This window comes from Castor canadensis, chromosome 12 (assembly GCF_047511655.1).
Source record: "Castor canadensis chromosome 12, mCasCan1.hap1v2, whole genome shotgun sequence".
NCBI lineage: Eukaryota > Metazoa > Chordata > Mammalia > Rodentia > Castoridae > Castor > Castor canadensis.
Genome location: NC_133397.1, coordinates 36550056 through 36567060, shown reverse-complemented (window position 1 = coordinate 36567060; position 17005 = coordinate 36550056). Strand labels below are relative to the sequence as shown.

Sequence of the window (17005 nt, the reverse complement as noted above, 5' to 3'; positions counted from 1 at the left end):
CCCTCAGCCCCTACTTCAGTTTTGAGGAGTTTGTGGTAGGTTTTTTTTTTGGCATTACTCTGGGGCTTGAACACAGGTCCTCATGCTTGCTACACAGGCACTCCACCACTTGAGCCACTCCACCAGCCCTGTTTTGTATTGGGATTTTTCAAGATAGGGTCTCAGGATTGCCCAGGGTTGGCTTCGAACCTTCGTCTTCCAGATCTCTGCCTCCTGAGTAGCTAGGATTACAGGTATGAGTCACGGGTGCCTGGGTATTTTGCAGAATGTATATATCTACTGTTTTGGGGTTGTGTGTGTGTGTGTGTGTGTACACCCTGAGCATTGAACCTAGGGTCTTGAACATGCTAGACAAGGGCTCTACCACTGAACTATAATCCTGGTCCTTTACTTACGTCCCCCCTTCCTATATTTATTTTTCAATGCACCATCTCCTTTCTCTATTGGAATATAAACTCCAAAGCTACAGAACTTCATTGATTTTGTTCATTGTTCCATCCTCAACTAATACTACAATGCCTGGCACACATAGCAATTTCTCAATGAATGTTACTGAATGGAAGAATCAACACAATAAGCAAATTGTGGTCCAGATATAGGTAGATCTGAGAAACAAATTCTAGCTCAGGTCATCTTTCAGGGGACCCAGAGATGAGGGAGGAAATCAGCTGCCCTCAGGATGCCTGTTATTTGTCTGGGTTCACATGGCAGAACACAATGAGTGTTGGCAGGGATGATGAAGTTCCAGCAAATGTGTTAATCATTTTGGCAGGACCCTGGATGTCTCTGGCATACTATGGAACTCAGCTGGAGCCATGAACCTCTGCTTTGCCCAGAGAGGCAAGCAACCAACTCTAAGGAAAAGCAACCACCACTTTCTCTGGGGTTATTTCTGGGTGAACGAACCCCTGGGTATCACAGCGATATTCCTGTTGGTTCTGGGCAGTGACTTCCAGGACTGGGTGGGGTTGCCTAGCTATAGATTTCCTCAAGAGTTCCTGGGTATTCTGGCTCCTCAGGAAGGCACTGACAGGGCAGTTCTTTCTCTGTGGCAAAGGAGAGGTTGCAGTTGGACTGCAGCAGCTTCCATGCCTCAGCTGGTTAGAGACTCACAGGTGATTTCAGCTTTGGTAATTCAATTGTATGGTCATGGAGTATTGGGTCCTTCTCACCATGGCTTTCAGGCCTGGAGTTTGCAGGTGCCTCTTTATTTATTTGCTGGGGTTTGAACTCAGGGCCTCATGCTCGCTAGGGACGCTCTACCACGTAAGCCAGGCCTCCAGGCTAAGTATTATTTTTAAATATCAGATAGTTTCTTCTTTCTTTCTTTCTTTTTAAAAAATTTCCCGGTGGTACTGGGGCTTGAACTCAGGGCCTATACCTTCAGTCACTCCATCAGCATTTGTGTGTGTGTGCTGGGTTTTTCAAGATAGGGTCTTGTGGAACTATTTGTCTGGGCTGACTTCAAATCACAATCTTCCTGATCTCTGCCTCCTGAGTAGCTAGGATTACAGGCAAGAGTCACTGGCGCCCTGCTGGTTTTGTTTGTTTGTTTGTTTCCTTCTTTCTTTCTCTTTCTCTCTTTTTTTTTTTGGCAGCACTGAGTTTGAACTCTGGGCCTCATGCTTGCTAGGCAGACGCTTGGTAGAGCCCTCTCATGGAAGTCATTTTAGGAAGGGGAATGGGAAAATAATGGAGAGGATGAACTGAACAAGGGTACAATATATGTATATATGGAAATGTCATGAAACTCTCTATATACTACTTTATGTTAATAAAAATACTTTATAAAAAAAAAGAGGAAAGAAAAGGAAAAAGAACAGAGAAAAGAGAGGCTGGCAGAGTGGCTCAAATTGTGGAGCACTTGCCTAGGGAGCATGAGGCCCCCCCAAAAAAAAGAAAAAGAAAAAGGATGAGGGTGGAACTCAGAGGCATAGTGAATGGTTTGCATGCATAAGGCCCAGGGATTGATCCTTAGCACCACAAACAATAACAACAGCACACTTGAGGGCTGGAGAAAAAAAAAAAGTACACTTGTATTTTGAGATAAAGTCTTGTTCTGTAGCCCAGGCTGGCCTTGGTCTTGCAATCTTCCTGCCTCAGCTTCCCAAGTGCCAGGATTACAAGCACATACCACCACATCCAGCTCCTTCTGTACTGTATTCTTTGGAAGGGAGTCACTATGAGCTACCTACCTTTAAGGAGTGGGGAGTTAGGCTCCACCTCCTTGAGGGTGAAATATCTATATAAATTATGATTACTCTGCACCAGAGATTTGTCTTTTCTCATTCATTTGTTTATTTATTCAATTTTTTTTTCAGTGCTGGGGCTTTGAACTCAGGGCCTATACCTGGAACCACTCTGCCTCCTGAGTAGCTAGGATTACAGGCATGAGTCAGTGTCAGCTTTCAGTCATTTCTTTATGTAAGTATGGACTCATGGATATTTATTTTTTACTTTGGGTAATAACCCAATACTACTTTATTTTGTTACTCAAAGTTGTTATAGCTTTGGCCAGTAGAAGCTATTTCAGTTGGCTCCTCTTTTGGCTTTGGCATACCCCAATCAATTTTTTTTTAAGTACTTCCTTACTTTTTGGCATTGTAAAATACTCCAGGTTCATCTTGTATATTTCTACCCCAGTCCTGGATTTATTTCTTTAAAGAGCCCTGGTTCTTTTTATTGGAGAATGGTATTAAAACCAAGATCTGGGAGCTAGGTGTTCTCAACTCAACTATAGTTTCTCTCCTTCCCCACTGGAAAATAAAACCAAAAAATTTTATTAAGACCTCCCCTCCTGCTGACTGTACCATGTGCTCCTGACACTAAGTGGCTTCTTCCTTGGCAATTTGTCTTTCTGAAATGTTCCCATGAGTGCTTTCTTCTCCATAGTCTGGAAGCAGCAATAGCCAAACTTGAAAGTGGTGTGGATGAACTTGAGGTTGATCTTTTCCGGAGCCTGCTGCTTGGTCTGCACAAGCAACAACTTGTGTGGTGTTAGCACCCACATTTTTTTTTTTTTCAGTATGGGGGCTTGAATTCAGGGCCTCATGCTTGCTAGGCAGGCACTCTACTTCTTGAGCCAGTCCACCAGCCCAGCACCCACTTCTTGGTGCTCCCCACACTGTTTCAGCATGACAAAGTCATTGATTGGTGCTCTTGTCAGACAGGTCAGAATGGGTGAAGGCACTGTTCTTGGTCAACTTGCCATCTATGATAAGGTAGTCCTGGCCAATCCTGTAGATCATTTCTTTGGTCTCAGTGCAGTGAGGGTAGCCTTTCTGCCTAGCCTGTGCCGTAAACAAGGCTGCCTAGGCAGAATGCCGTGCTTTAATACAGGCAACCTTGCACAGTCCTCCATGGATCCTGAGAGACAGTTTCTTGCATGCCAGTAACTAACTGGTGACTCCTTTGTAGCCTTCGCTTGGTCCTCCTAAGGACATCAATTGGAGACCTACTGCTTCAGCCTTTCCTGGACCCAGTCTAATTTCATGGCCACAGTGCCAGTGTTCACCTGGCTCTCCATGTGGTGGGCCTTCTGGTGGAAAGGAAACAGGCACATCTGGGTGTGGGTGACAATACAGATGACCTAGAAGTACTTCTTCATGCTGCTAAAGTCCCTTTTCAGTTGCTTCTTGCCCATGTCATTCTGCCATTTTGTGTAGTACTTGGCGAAGGCCTTCTTAATCAATTTGTGTCAGTTCTTACAGAAGCACCTTTTGTACTCATCACTGATAGGCTCAGTAAAGATAGTCTTGAGGATCCAGAGGCGTTGAGGGATTTCTACAGAATCCACAATTCCTACAAACACCATAGGCAGCTTCTCCACAGTGGTCACAGCCTCTACCTCCTCCTAGTCACCTTGGATCCTGGCCTATTATCTTCCCACACACGTGGGTCATGCCAGCCTTGTAGCCCAGAAAGGATGTGAGGACAGGCTTGGAAGGGTCATCCTTAGGGAAGCTTTTCTCACAATGTCTGCTGCTATGCTATGCTATGCTTCTGAGGCAAAAAGCTGAAGGACCCATGTCTGGGAGCAGAGAATGAGAGACATGGTACTACCGAAACCCTACAGTCCAGTTCAACTGTATTTTCATCCTTTGTTATTTCCTGGACTAAGGTAAAGTGTTCTAATCTTTTGCATAGGTCTATATTAGTTTTTATTTTGGCTTCCTAATTTCTTTCTTTCTTTCTTTCTTTTTTTTTTTATACAGAGTCTTATTGTGTAGCTCAGGCTGACTTGGAACTTCCTATGTAGCTCCAGCTGACCTCAAACTTGAGATCCCATACCTCAGTCTCTCTAGTGCTGGGGTTATAGCCACATGTGACCTAATTTCATTGTATACTTTAAAAGTCATTCTCTTTCTTTGCATTCTCTCTATATTTAAAGCTGCCTAATTAGGCTTTGGCTAAACTAAAATCCATAGGTTGTTGCCACAAGCTTTCTCAAAGTATTCACTATTTTGAGTCTAGACTTAAGCTTTTGTGGCCATTTCCTTCTCTCTTTAATGTAAAGGTATGCCCATTTTATAAAATAAAAATTCTAACATTTCCCTTGAGATTGTAGAGCTGTAAATATGACAATTCTGTAAAAGCACTGTTGGAAAGAAGACAGTCTCCTGGACACCCAAGGAACTGGGTTGGGCTAGGACCCTAAACCAGAACACTCTTGAGGCCAGGCACTGGTGGCTCATGCCTATAATCCTAGCTATTCAGAAGGAAGAAATCAGGAGGATTGTGGTTTGAAGCCAGCCTGGGTGAATAGTTTGGGAGACCCTATCTTGAAAAAAAATTCATCACAAAAAAAAGGGCTGGGGGAGTGGCTCAAGATGTAGGCCCTGATTTCAAGCTCCAGTACCATAAAAAAAAAAGAAAATGCTTGAGTTTCATGAAGATACATACATTTTCTGTGCTTTATAAAAAGCCTGGATCAAACAAAAAAGAAACAGTATTTCTGGTGCTTTTTTTTTTTTTTTTAATTCATATGTGCACACAATGTTTGGGTCATTTCTGGTGCTTTTTATAATTTATCTCTACTGCTGCCACCCTAAAACCCAGATGTGAGCTCATGGCTGCAATCCTAGCTACTTGGGAGGCTGAGATTGGGAGAACGGCATTTGAGGTCAGCCTGAGCAAATACTTTTCCGATTGCAGATCTGAAATTCCTCATTCTCACTCCTGTCTCTCAGCCTGAAGTGGAAGAGGGGCCGTATTTCTGGGTCTCATGGCAGTCTGAAATCCTTCTAGGGCCTTCTCCTACCCTCTCAGGTTCTTCCTCACTCCCATTCACTGACCTGGCACCCATCCTTTGGGCTCCAGTTCAGTTGGGCTTAATTTCCTAAATGCTCCTTTTGGTATTCCTCATTCTCGGTCCTGTCTTCTGTCCTATATGGCTGTCCCAAGAGTACATCTGAGGATCCTGATGAGCCTGGTTATGCCCTTTCGTGGGGCTGGGTCTCTTGCCAGGCGGCCTCAAGAGCCACCACCTTAACTTCCTGGTATTGTCATAGCTCCTCCCACGCCTCCTAGTGGCCGGCTCAGGAAGGTTCTTTGTCCCTCCACCCCCATACAGGAAGTCATTATATTAAAAATATATACGCCCTCATTTTCTTCCAAAGATGGAATCAGCTCTTCCCCTCCCCCACAAAGGGCCAGATAGTAAATATTTTAGGATTTGAGAGCCACACATTTGAAGGCCTTTGTCATAACCACCCAGTTCCACCTTTGTAGTGTGCATCACCACAGACATTTGTAAAGGAACTTCATTCATGAAAACCCATTTCTAGAGATGGATGTGGTGGCTCCCACCTATAATCCCAGCACTCCAGAGGCTAAGGCAGGAAGATCTTTAGTTCAAGGCCAGCCTGGGCTACCTACTAAGACTCTGTCTCAATAAAACAAATAAACAAACAAACAAAAATAAACAAAAACCCCCATTTATAACGAACAGGTCATGGGGGCTTGGACCTGTAGCTCACTTGTAAAGAATGTATTTAGCATGTGTGAAGCCCTGGCTTCAATCCCCAGCACTGAAAAAAATAAAAAAGAAAAAGAAAGAAAATAAAAACAGGTCATAGTTTGCTGACCTCTGTTCTATGGTATCTACCATCCCCACCCTACCCTCCCTTTTTTTTTAGTGTGTAGAGCTTTTGCTCACCTAGAAAGGTGTATGTGACAAGCAAGGCAGAGGCTCTGATTTGAGGGGGGGGGGTGGTGTTTTCCACACAAGAAGATTCATTTCAGGCCCTGAGATATTCAGTTCTAAGGGCATTTATTAAACTGAGATTGACTGACCCTAGCTCAGTGATGGCCTGATCCTTTCTCAAATCCTGAACAATGATCAGGTATCTCAGGTCATTCTCATTTTATCCCCAAAGTACCTTAAACATGTAATGAGGGCCTGGCCAAGGCAAAGATAAAATGAGTTGTTTACAGAAGGGGTAGCTGGAAAGTGCAGTCTCTCCTATTCCTGGATGATGTAGTGAGTTAGTAAAAGTAGGGCAGAGTGAACATTCTTCTAGGGGACTGATTCAAATAAGGTGGCAATATTACTTACATACCTCCCATTTTCAGAGTCCAGGAAAATTAATGGTTTTAATTGGCATCTTTAAACTTGGAGTTTCCTTAAGGGTCTCGTAAGGGGGATGTTTCAGTAACATCTAATCTATAGAGAATATAAATATCACTACTGAGTTGGTTACTAGGGTGATAGCACAATGAACTATAAATTGAAACTCTTGACTAATGCTGATTCAATGGAAGCTATATACAGTTTCTCTTTCTAGAAGTAGCTGCTGCTATTGAGATGGACCACTGGTGCAGCCTTTGAGTGTGTTGAGTGCTTGCTAATCTCCTGACACTGTCCAAGTTAAATACACTTGTACCTAGAGGAGGGAATGCATGCCATCCTGAAAGAAAGTTTGGTAAGCCTATTTTCTTCTTTCTTAGGAGATTTACACTGACATTTGCTCTAATTGTTCTTGCAGTTTCATCCATCACAATAGACGTTTGTGAAAGGGTATAAAAAGCTGATCCATGTCCTTTGGTACAAAGATTTTTGTTTGTGATTACTTTGCTTTGGAAGGGAAAAATCCTACTCTGAAGACCTGAAGTCCTAGCAAATGTTAAGCAGAGAGCAGGCTCCTGCAGCCAGAGAAAGGTGCTATTTGGGGATAGGATTTGATGCTACTGAGACACACAGCTGCATGGAGTCACAGCCCTGGAAGAGAAATCCTGAAACCCTCTATAGAGGGTACACATTTCATCATATTTTTGCTAAGCCATAAGCTTTATTCACTGACCCAGCCCTGGGACAGGCTTACACCAACCTTACTGCATTCTCTCCAAGTCACCTTTAAAAACTGCAAGTCAGCCAGAAGTGGTGGTGTGCACCTGTAGTCCCAGTTACTGAGAAGATTGAAGCAGGAGAATTGCTTGGACCAGGAGTTCAAGGCCATCCTGAGCAGAATAGCTCTGTTCCCATCTCAAAACAAAACAAAACAAAACAAAACAAAATGGCTGTAATTCCCACCTTTTCACAGAGTGTTATTATTTTTTGCTAAGTTATGAGACACAGGCACACAGTGTAAATAAGACAAATGGCTGAAGTTTTTTTGACATAGAAGGCTGATGGGATCATGAATACCAGAACTGGGTGATTTATCTCCAGTTAAGAACTGAACCTTCTTAAATCCAATGCCATAAAAATAGTATTTTAAATCCTACACCTTGGAGAAAAATGCAATTGCCATTGAAGAGCATATCAATTATTAAGCATGGAGCTGATGCTATTTTGGTTGTGCCTACAATGGGAAGATCATTTCCAGGAATGCCATACGCTTTCCTTCAGTCAGCTCCAGCCCCAATCTTTCCTCTGAGGCAGAAATAATAGCACTGGGCATAGGGGAGGAAGACTTTGATTGAGAGAGTGCAAATAGATTGTTGGAGGGACAAAAGCATAAGAACAGCAGGTGTTTTTGAAAGCTGACTCCTAAACTAGTTAATTTTGGTTCATTAATGTTGGTAAAGGCAGCTCTCCTCTTTGCAGAATGGATAGAACACAGTGGGGAACTTTCATTCATCTTGAAAATGTGTTCGATTTTCCTACTGAGTAGACTCCTTGCTCAGGCTGTTTGAATATGCTGTGATGTGCTAAGGCACAGACTGGGGAACTCCTGTCTCCCTACCAAGCTTTCTCACTTCCTGTCTGGACTCAAGGTGCTTCCCCTGGAACCTGAGCACCCAGTTAGGTGGTTGGGTTTCTGAGAGGTTAATCTACCACCAGGGTAATATTTCTTTTTATGTTTCTTATTGTTCCTAAATACACATCCAATTCTTTTTGACACTCAGTTTTTGTTTTTGGTTTTTTGAGACAGTTTCACAGTGTATCCCAAGCTGGCTTCAAACTCACAATCTTCCTGCCTCAGCTTCCCAAGTGCTGGAATTATATATGTGCATCAGCACACTCTTCTCTTTTTTTTTTTTGGTTGGACTGAGGTTTGAACTCAGGACTTCATACTTTCCAAGCAAGTGCTCTACAACTTGAGCCATGACTCCAATCCATTTTGCTCTGGTTATTTTTGGAGATAAGGTCTCATGAACTATTTGCCTGGGCTGCCCCTCAAACTGAGATCCTTCCAATCTTAGCCTCCCAAATAGCCAGGATTACAGAAGTGAGCCCCTGGTGCCTGGCTTCAAAAAAATATTTTTAATGTAACAGCTTTATTAAGATATAATGTACAATTTGCCCATTTGAAGTGTTCAATTCAGTTGTGGATGCCTGTTCTGCCTTGCAACTCTGGTCTGCTATGAACTTCTTCCCCGGGAGCAGTGTAGGTGGGGGGGGTGGGACTCAGACACAACTGCAACTGATCGCAAGAACTTTTCTGATGAGAGCGTCTGCTTGGTAGGCAATGACAGGGGAACTCAATGGCCCAGGGCAGGGGCCTGCTAAATGAGCAAGGGCTTCTGCAGTTCTTTGAATGCCAGAGGCTGGCAGACACCGCAGGCACAGAGGAAAAGCAGTGCCAAGATCTTCACCAATATGCCAAAAATGAAGTAGTTTTTCAGAAAAAAAGCCTCAATTTCCCCAGTTGGTCGAGTCCAGCCTTGCTTTATGTACATAAGAATACTGCCAGTTTAGCACTCTGAGAACAGTATTTAAATCAGCATCAACACTAATAGTCATTTATTCCTGCACTCGACAAATTATTATTGAGCTTTGATAAAGAGCCAGGCATGTTCTAGAAGCTGCCATGGGGAATGAACTGGCCCCAGGATCCCTGCTTTCAAAGAAAGTCAGAAGTCTGGTGGGGAGACAGATATTAAATAAGTGACAGGTGACTGAGCAAGATGATGTTTTTAAAAAAATTAACTTTATTTTTAGAGCAGTTTCATGTTTGCAGCAAGACTGAGAGGAAGGTCCAGAGATATTCCAGATGCTCCCTGCCCCACATATGCATAGCCTCCCGCATAACCAGCATCCCATCCCAGATCAGGACATCTGTGTTACAGCTGAGGAACTGTATCATAACCAAACCATTCAAAGTAGGACATTCCATGAGTTTGGACAAGTTAGATTTTTTTTTCATAGGGTTATGCTAGAATGGGTGATCAGGAAAGGCTTCTTTGAGGAAGGGATGTTCGAACTGACATTTGACATCAGCCACATGTGCTCTTGGGCAGTGTGTCCCAGGCAGAGGAAGCAGCAGGTTCCAAGGCTCCAGATGGAACTGAGCAGAGCAGGATGGAGGACACAGCAAGGCTGGGGATGTAGGTCAGTGGTAGAACACTTGTCTACTATGTCCGAGGTCCTGGGTTCAATGCCCAGCATTGAAAAGGAAAATAAAAAAATAAGAGAATGCACCTGAAGAAAAAAGTAATTGTGTAGAAAGATATGTGCTGAGATTTTTTTAAACTAGTTTATTGTTTAAAAATATAAGGGGCTTAAGTGTTAGAGTATCTACCTAGCAAATACAAAACCAAGCTCAAACCCAGTACCACCAAAAAAAATTTTAAAAATTCTTGCATATGGTTAAAAAAAAGGGAAAAAGGCATACAATAACCAATAACAAGTAGGTCTCATGTCTACTCTAAACTTCCCAGTCTCTTGAGTAAGAACAACTGCCAGTAAACGCAGTAAATGTATTTTCAGAAACGTCACCATCCACCATTGGTCTCCGCCCCCCCCACCTGAGATGGGGTCTCAAAATGTTGCTGGAGTTGGTCTTTTCTCCCCTCAGGTTGGCCTTGAACCTTGAATCTTCCTGTCCTGCCTCTGCCTTCCAAGTGGCTGGGATTGCAGACGTGTATCACCATGCACAACTTTTTATTATTATTTAAATATTAAGAGGTAATAATTGAGCCCACAGCTCAGGCCCTAAGCTCTTTGTTTAGCAATCTGGCTCAGAAATGGCTCGATGAGAACCTATGGACAGCGTCAGGTTTATGGATGCACCATATTTAATGACCGGTCTCCTAACTATGGACATTTAGGTTATTTCGAGACTTTTTTTTTTTCTTCTGTTTTTTGGTAATGGAGTTTGAACTAAGGGCCTACACCTTGAGATACTCCACCAGCCCTTTTTGTGTGTGTGATGGGTTTTTTTGAGATAGGGTCTTGAGAACTATTTGCTTGGGCTGGCTTTAAACCGAGATTTTCCTGATCTCTGCCTCCTGAGTAGCTAGGGTTACGGGTCTGAGCCAACTGTTTCCAGACTTTTGCTATTAAACACATATGCAATGATCCTTAAAGGTATGTCCTTGTGAAATATGTAATTACTATGTATCTATAGGACAAACTCTTGGTGTTAAACTGCTGGACCATTAGGTATGTGGTTTTCAAATTTTAATAACTACGGTCACATATATATTAGAGTTATTTGAACTCTGAAGAACTTGGAGGGGACCCTCTATTATAAATGCTATGAAAGAATACATTCAGGTTCAGTCTGAAGGAATAATTTTCAATATTCAAAAATAAATAAGCAGGGTGGCAGAGTGGCTCAAGTGTTAGAGTGCCTGCCTAGCAAAAAAGAAAAAAGAAGTTAAAGTGAAGTTCAGTTTTAATATTTTATTTTTACTTTTTTATAACTGACAATTTCAGATGTATACAAAACTGGAGAGGTTAAAGAGATCACTCAGCTTCAACAATTATTGACAATAACTAATCTTTTTTTTTTTTTTGTGGTGGAACTGGAGTTTGAACTCAGGGCTTCATGCTTGCAAAGCAGGTGCTCTGCCACTTGAGCTATACCTCCAGTTCATTTTGCTCTGGTTATTTTAGATATCTCATACTATTTTCCTGGGCTAGCCCCAAATCTCGATCCTCCTGATCTCAGCCTCCCAAGTAGCTAGGATTACAGGTGTGAGTCACCAGTGCCTGGTATTGTGGCCAATCTTGTTTTCTACCATCCATCTGCACCTTAATTATTATTGCTGCTATTATCATTATTATTACTGGTGGTGGTCTAGGAATCAAACCCATGGCCTTTTGCATGCTCAGCAAGTGGGGTTCCACTGAAGTACACCCCAGTTTGAACCTTGATTATTTATTTATTTTTTGGTGGCACTGGTGTTTGAACCAGGGCCTCATGCTTGTTAGGCAAGCACTTCACCACTTGAGCCACTCCTCCAGTTCAAACCTTGATTATTTTGAAGCAAATATCAGACATTCTATCATTTCATTCTTAAATATTATAGGATGTGAAAGTGACTTTTTGAAGTTGAGTTATCTTGTATAATGAGTTGCATTTTAGATTTGTCTGATTGTTTCCTCTGGCATCACCTAACTTGTTCTTCCTTCCCAGGGGTGTTTGCTGCTTGGTAGAGAGGAGGGTTGGTGATGAGCTGGCATATGAGGCAGGACAGCCTGCAGAGTCGTGGTTTCAGAACTGGGTTGTAGCACTTACTAGCTAGCTGTGGGACCTTGGGCAAGTCACCTACCCTTTGAAGGCTCACCTCCTCATCTGTAAAATGAGAATAACAACAAGAGTATTTTTGTATAAAGCTGAGTGCATAGTGTCATCTAGAAAGGGCTTAGTCATTAGATGGAGTGAAGAACATGGACTGGGGGGGAGGGCCATTCTGTCCCACAGGAGAAGGGCAGAGTGAGGTCCAGGTGAAGATGAAGAAGAGGGCTGTTCTGCAATGGCATCACACGTTTTTGCTGTTATGATTATACAGTGTCCTTCTCAAAGCTGGAAATTCAAGGCTGAGTGCTCCTTCTACCTCCCTAAAAGCATGAAGTGTCCTGGAGTGGAGAAAAAAAGTATACACTGATGAGAGATGGGGGTGACTCATCCCTCTGGTGGCTTCTCTAAGAATGTGGTCTCTGTGTGCCAGTATGGCTCAGAAGGTAGTTAATGTAATGAAGACAGCACTAGGAGTGTCTTGGGTGGTGATGCAATAATGGCTACTGTGCCACATGTATGGGTGAGAATATACCACTCCAAAATATGCCACTTTGCATTATTTTGAGTTGAAGGCACATGAGAAGCAGACACCTGGAAAAACTCGACTTCTTCCCCTTCTCTACCCAGAAGATCCTTAATCAAAGAGACATCCTAGACTCTCATCTGCCTAGAGATGGTTCCAGAGGAATCTGTACAACACAGCTTACCCTTACCTTCTGATAGTTTCCCCCGTATATTTACCTGCCTATAGTTGGCCACCCCTAAAAGCCTAAATCCCTTTCCTTTGTCTTGTACTTCTCTACAAATTTATTGTTCTTTGTTAAGATGCTATATAAGTCCCAAGTACTGTATTTCTCTTATCAATCTGTCTTTGTCAGCCTAATTTGCAGGACACTAGACAAACAGCATTCGAGGGTAAAGGTATGCTCCTCCTCTACACACACACACACACACACACACACACACACACACACACACACACATTGTTTTGCAGCACTAGGGTTTGAACTCAGGGCTTCATGCTTCTGGGCAGGTGCTCTACCACCTGAGCCACTCTGCCAGCCCTAAATAGATTTATTTCAGTCTTGGACATTTTAAAGTTTTTGTTTATTTACTTTTGGTGGTACTGGAGTTTGAACTCAGGGCTTCACATTTGCAAAGTAGGCATTCTATGGCTTGAGCCATGCCTCCAGCCCTTTGGTACAGTTTTAAATCCACTTTACTAAGGTATGATTGGAATATAAATATACATCTAATATAAATATACATCTAATATATTCAGTTGGAAGACTTTGGAGATAAGCACATGTCTATTAAGCCATCACCATAATTTATGCCATAAATGTATACATTATTTCCAAAAGTTAGTGCCTGCCTTATTTTTTCCCTTTAGTTTCTTTTTTTGTGTGTGTGTGTGGTACTGGGGCCTTCACCTTGAGCCACTCCACCAGCCCTATTTTTGTGAAGGGTTTTTCAATACAGGGTCTCGCAAACTATGTGCCCAGGCTGGCTTCGAACTGCAATCCTCTTGATTTCTGCCTCCTGAGTAGCTATGATTACAGGTGTGAGCCACCGGCATGCCTAGCTCCTTTTAGTTCCTTTTTCTTGTTTTCTTCTTTTTCATGCCTGCCTCCTTTATATATGATGATGGTGATGACAAGAACACTTAACAGAAGATCCACCCTCTTGGCAAATTTAAAAATATACTATAGAGTGGGCCAAGCGTGGTTCTGTGTGTCTGTATTTCCAGCTATGAGGGAAGTTGGAGGATAGGGGTCCAAGGCCAGCCCCAGATAAAAGCATGAGACCCTATCTAAAACTAAAGCAAAAAAGGCTAGTGGTGGGGCTCAAGGTGTAGAGTACTTGCCTAGCAAGTTGAAAATCCTAGTACCCCCCCACCCCCAGATATATGTGCATATACTATACACACACACACACACAAGGTATTAATACAGATACTAGGATGTACAGTAGATCTCCAGAACTTAATTCATTTTGCATAGCTGAAAGTTTGTTCTAATACGTTCCCAAATTATAATTATTTTTTCTTTCTTTTTTTTGGACATGGGGTCTTGCTATGTGGCCCAATCTGGTGTTCAACTCTTGCCTCAGCCTTCCAAATGGCTGGGACTACAGACATGTGCCACATGCTGGGCTCAAATAACATTTTTTTTCTGGCACCACTGGGGATTAAACCCAGGGCTTCTCTTGAGTCACATTCCCAGACCCTTCTGTTTATATTTTAGTTTTTGAGGTAGGAACTTGCGAACTTTTCCTGGGCTGGTCTCAAATTCAGTCTTCCTGCCTCTACCTCCTAAATTGCTGGGATTATAGATGTGTACCATGGCACTGGCTCAAGTTAGAATTCTTTACAGGAGAGTGGACTTTGGGATTATCTCACAGTTACAGCTTTACCTCATACAAGATGGAACTATGCACAGTGGGCCAGGCCATAGAGCCTCATAAAAGGCTACTAGGAGCTGCCTTTTAAAAGAATCTACTGATTCTGCATAGGCTGAGAGATAAACTGATGTAAACACAAATACTTGGAAATATGAATTAATGGCAGAGAAAGGGCTTTTAGAAGCAGGCTGATAAGCAAGCTGTTTAGAACAGGAGTGGTCACAGAATATCTGAAGCTTTGGGCAGCAGCATGTTCAGAGTTCCTGAACATATCCAATCATGCAGGGCAGAGCAACAGAGGAATTCATGTTCGGCCTAGAGCTAGCACTATAAGGGTCACGACTCTTCAATTAATTTTTGATGTCCCGGGTTACTTATTTGTGGTTGGTCCCATTTTTAGATGAATCAATTTACTTATGCAATTTGTATTTATTTAGAACCTAGGACAGAAAAAAGCATGGCTTGTTTAGAATAACAGAAGCATACATGAAGTACAGATTTTCCAGTATCATGTACCGAGCTACTCATTTAATACTTGTATCATTCCTTTGAATGGAGGTATCATTATCTTCACTTTATGAATGAAAAACTGAGGCTCAGAAGGTTAAGGAGCTTGTTCCAGTCACTCAGCAAACAAGTCATGCAGCCATGTTTGAATATAGGGAAGGTCTTAACATCCCATTTGGACTTTATTACAAGGACAATTTGTAATTCTCTAGATTTACATAGTCTTTTAGGGTTTTTTTTTTGGCAGCACTGAGGTTTGAATTTAGGGCCTCAGGCTTGCTAGGCAGATGCTCTACCACTTGAACCACTCCACCAGCTCTCCTTTTGAGTTTTGAACTGGGGATTCCTTGATGAAAATGGATGGAGGGAAGCACTGTGTGGTAGGGCTGTACAGGAGTCACAGAGGTAGGAAAGGGCAGGAGTGCAGAAAGCTGGGGTAGAAGGTGATGAGGGTAATCCAGACCCTGGAGATGAAGTGATCTTCATTGGGATGAGAAGACCTGGTTCCGGCCTTGTTCCTGTCATGCTGGTGCTGGGGAATCTCGAGCAAGGTCCTGCCACATCCTGAAGCTGTGCTACTCCTCTCTAAAATGGGCTGATAAACTGGACTAGAAAACCTCTAGGTTCTTTTGAGCCCTAAAATTCTGCCTGAATGCCTTTAAATTTTAATGCATTCTAGAGATTTACATACGAAGACCCTAAGTATCACTGGCAACCCAGAAGAGAATTTATATGTAATAATTCCCAACATAATCTCAAAGTACAACAGAATAGAATTGTTTTCAAGAATGCTTTTTAAACCAGATTATATTGAGAGAAGCCAATCATTTCTTCATCTTTCTGTATTCTTTGTTTAAGAAAATGATTTGGGTATTGCTGCTGCAGCAGAGGGAATGATACTAAAATCCAATGAGAATATTATTTTTGAAACAACTGAAATGATTTAAACCTATCTAAGAAATTTTATGAAAATATACTTAGGAGACACAAATTGCATTGTCACCAAATCAATTTATTTTCTAAGCTTAAATTTAATTTAAAATTAGGTATTTCTTCAACTGCTTCAATCAAGAGACTATAAAGGGATTTTGGATATACAGCACCGGAAATAAACATGGTAATGTTAAAGCAGATAACCAACACAATGGTTATTCCATCTTCTGGTGCTTGTGATACTTTCACAAAGTATTTTTAACAACTTCCTGATGAATTGGCTCATCTCTCTGGCTGACACCTGCAACGTTTACTTCATGCTCTGTCCTATGGCAAATCCATTATCAAGACCTGTTAAGTCCTTGGTCAGTGTTTCTCATTACTGAGTGGGGTGGGGTTTCCACTCCTGGCTGCCTGAAAGGGCCTTTTCCTTAGAACAAGCCACTGGGCAAGGCATCTTCCTGACATAAAGCTTTCATCAAGCTATTTGTTATTAAAGCTTCAGGGAGCCCATTGCTCACAGGATGAAATCTACATACTGCAATGGAGCGCCCATTGTTTCAGCCAGGCAAATGCTTTCTTTACAGACGTTAATCCTCCACATCTGGGATTCTGCTACTTGGAATCCTTTGCTCTTTTCTCTCTGCCAACTCAGGGCCATCACCTCCTTTCATTCTGTTTTGAATTCACTCCCTTCAGGATGTTTTCCTTGTTTTAGTTGCTATTTAGCAGATAAACAACTCTTCTTTTTGAGCTTTTAATCACATTAAGTGCTTTTAAGATAAATTACCCAAGTCGAGAGATAAACAACTTACAGAGATTTTCATTAAGAACCACCCAGAGTGACTTTGTCAGAGATAGCACTCCAATTTTCGGGCGCCTGCCTTTTCAGTAGGAATTCACCACTAGGACCAGAGCAAAATGACTTTTTTATGGTGACCTCTAGCGGGCACTGGACAATTCTACACAATTAGGAAAAGTGGAGGGGAAAGTAAAACCCTTCCCAGTAACAAGCCCGGTTACTCTGTGGTCAGATGACCGCATCCCACCCCACCCTTATTTTTTATTCAATGTTTGTTTTGCATATAATACAGTTTACCTTACAACTCACCTGTTTCGCCTCTGACGGGCTGGGCTGAGGGTGTCGGATGTCATGTGAACTGCTGGTTGCTGTTTGAAATAATCCCTGCCAAGTGGAACCCACTCCCTGGGCATCCAGCGAATGGGGGGGGTTGGGGGGGCTAATTCGC

The 17005-nt window shown here is 42.4% G+C and overlaps 1 pseudogene; it reads right to left on the bottom strand.

The window, feature by feature from the left end:
- Positions 1-2782: 2782 nt before the first annotated feature.
- LOC109681232 (large ribosomal subunit protein uL3-like) lies at positions 2783-16970 on the bottom strand (annotated as a pseudogene).
- Positions 16971-17005: the final 35 nt, after the last annotated feature.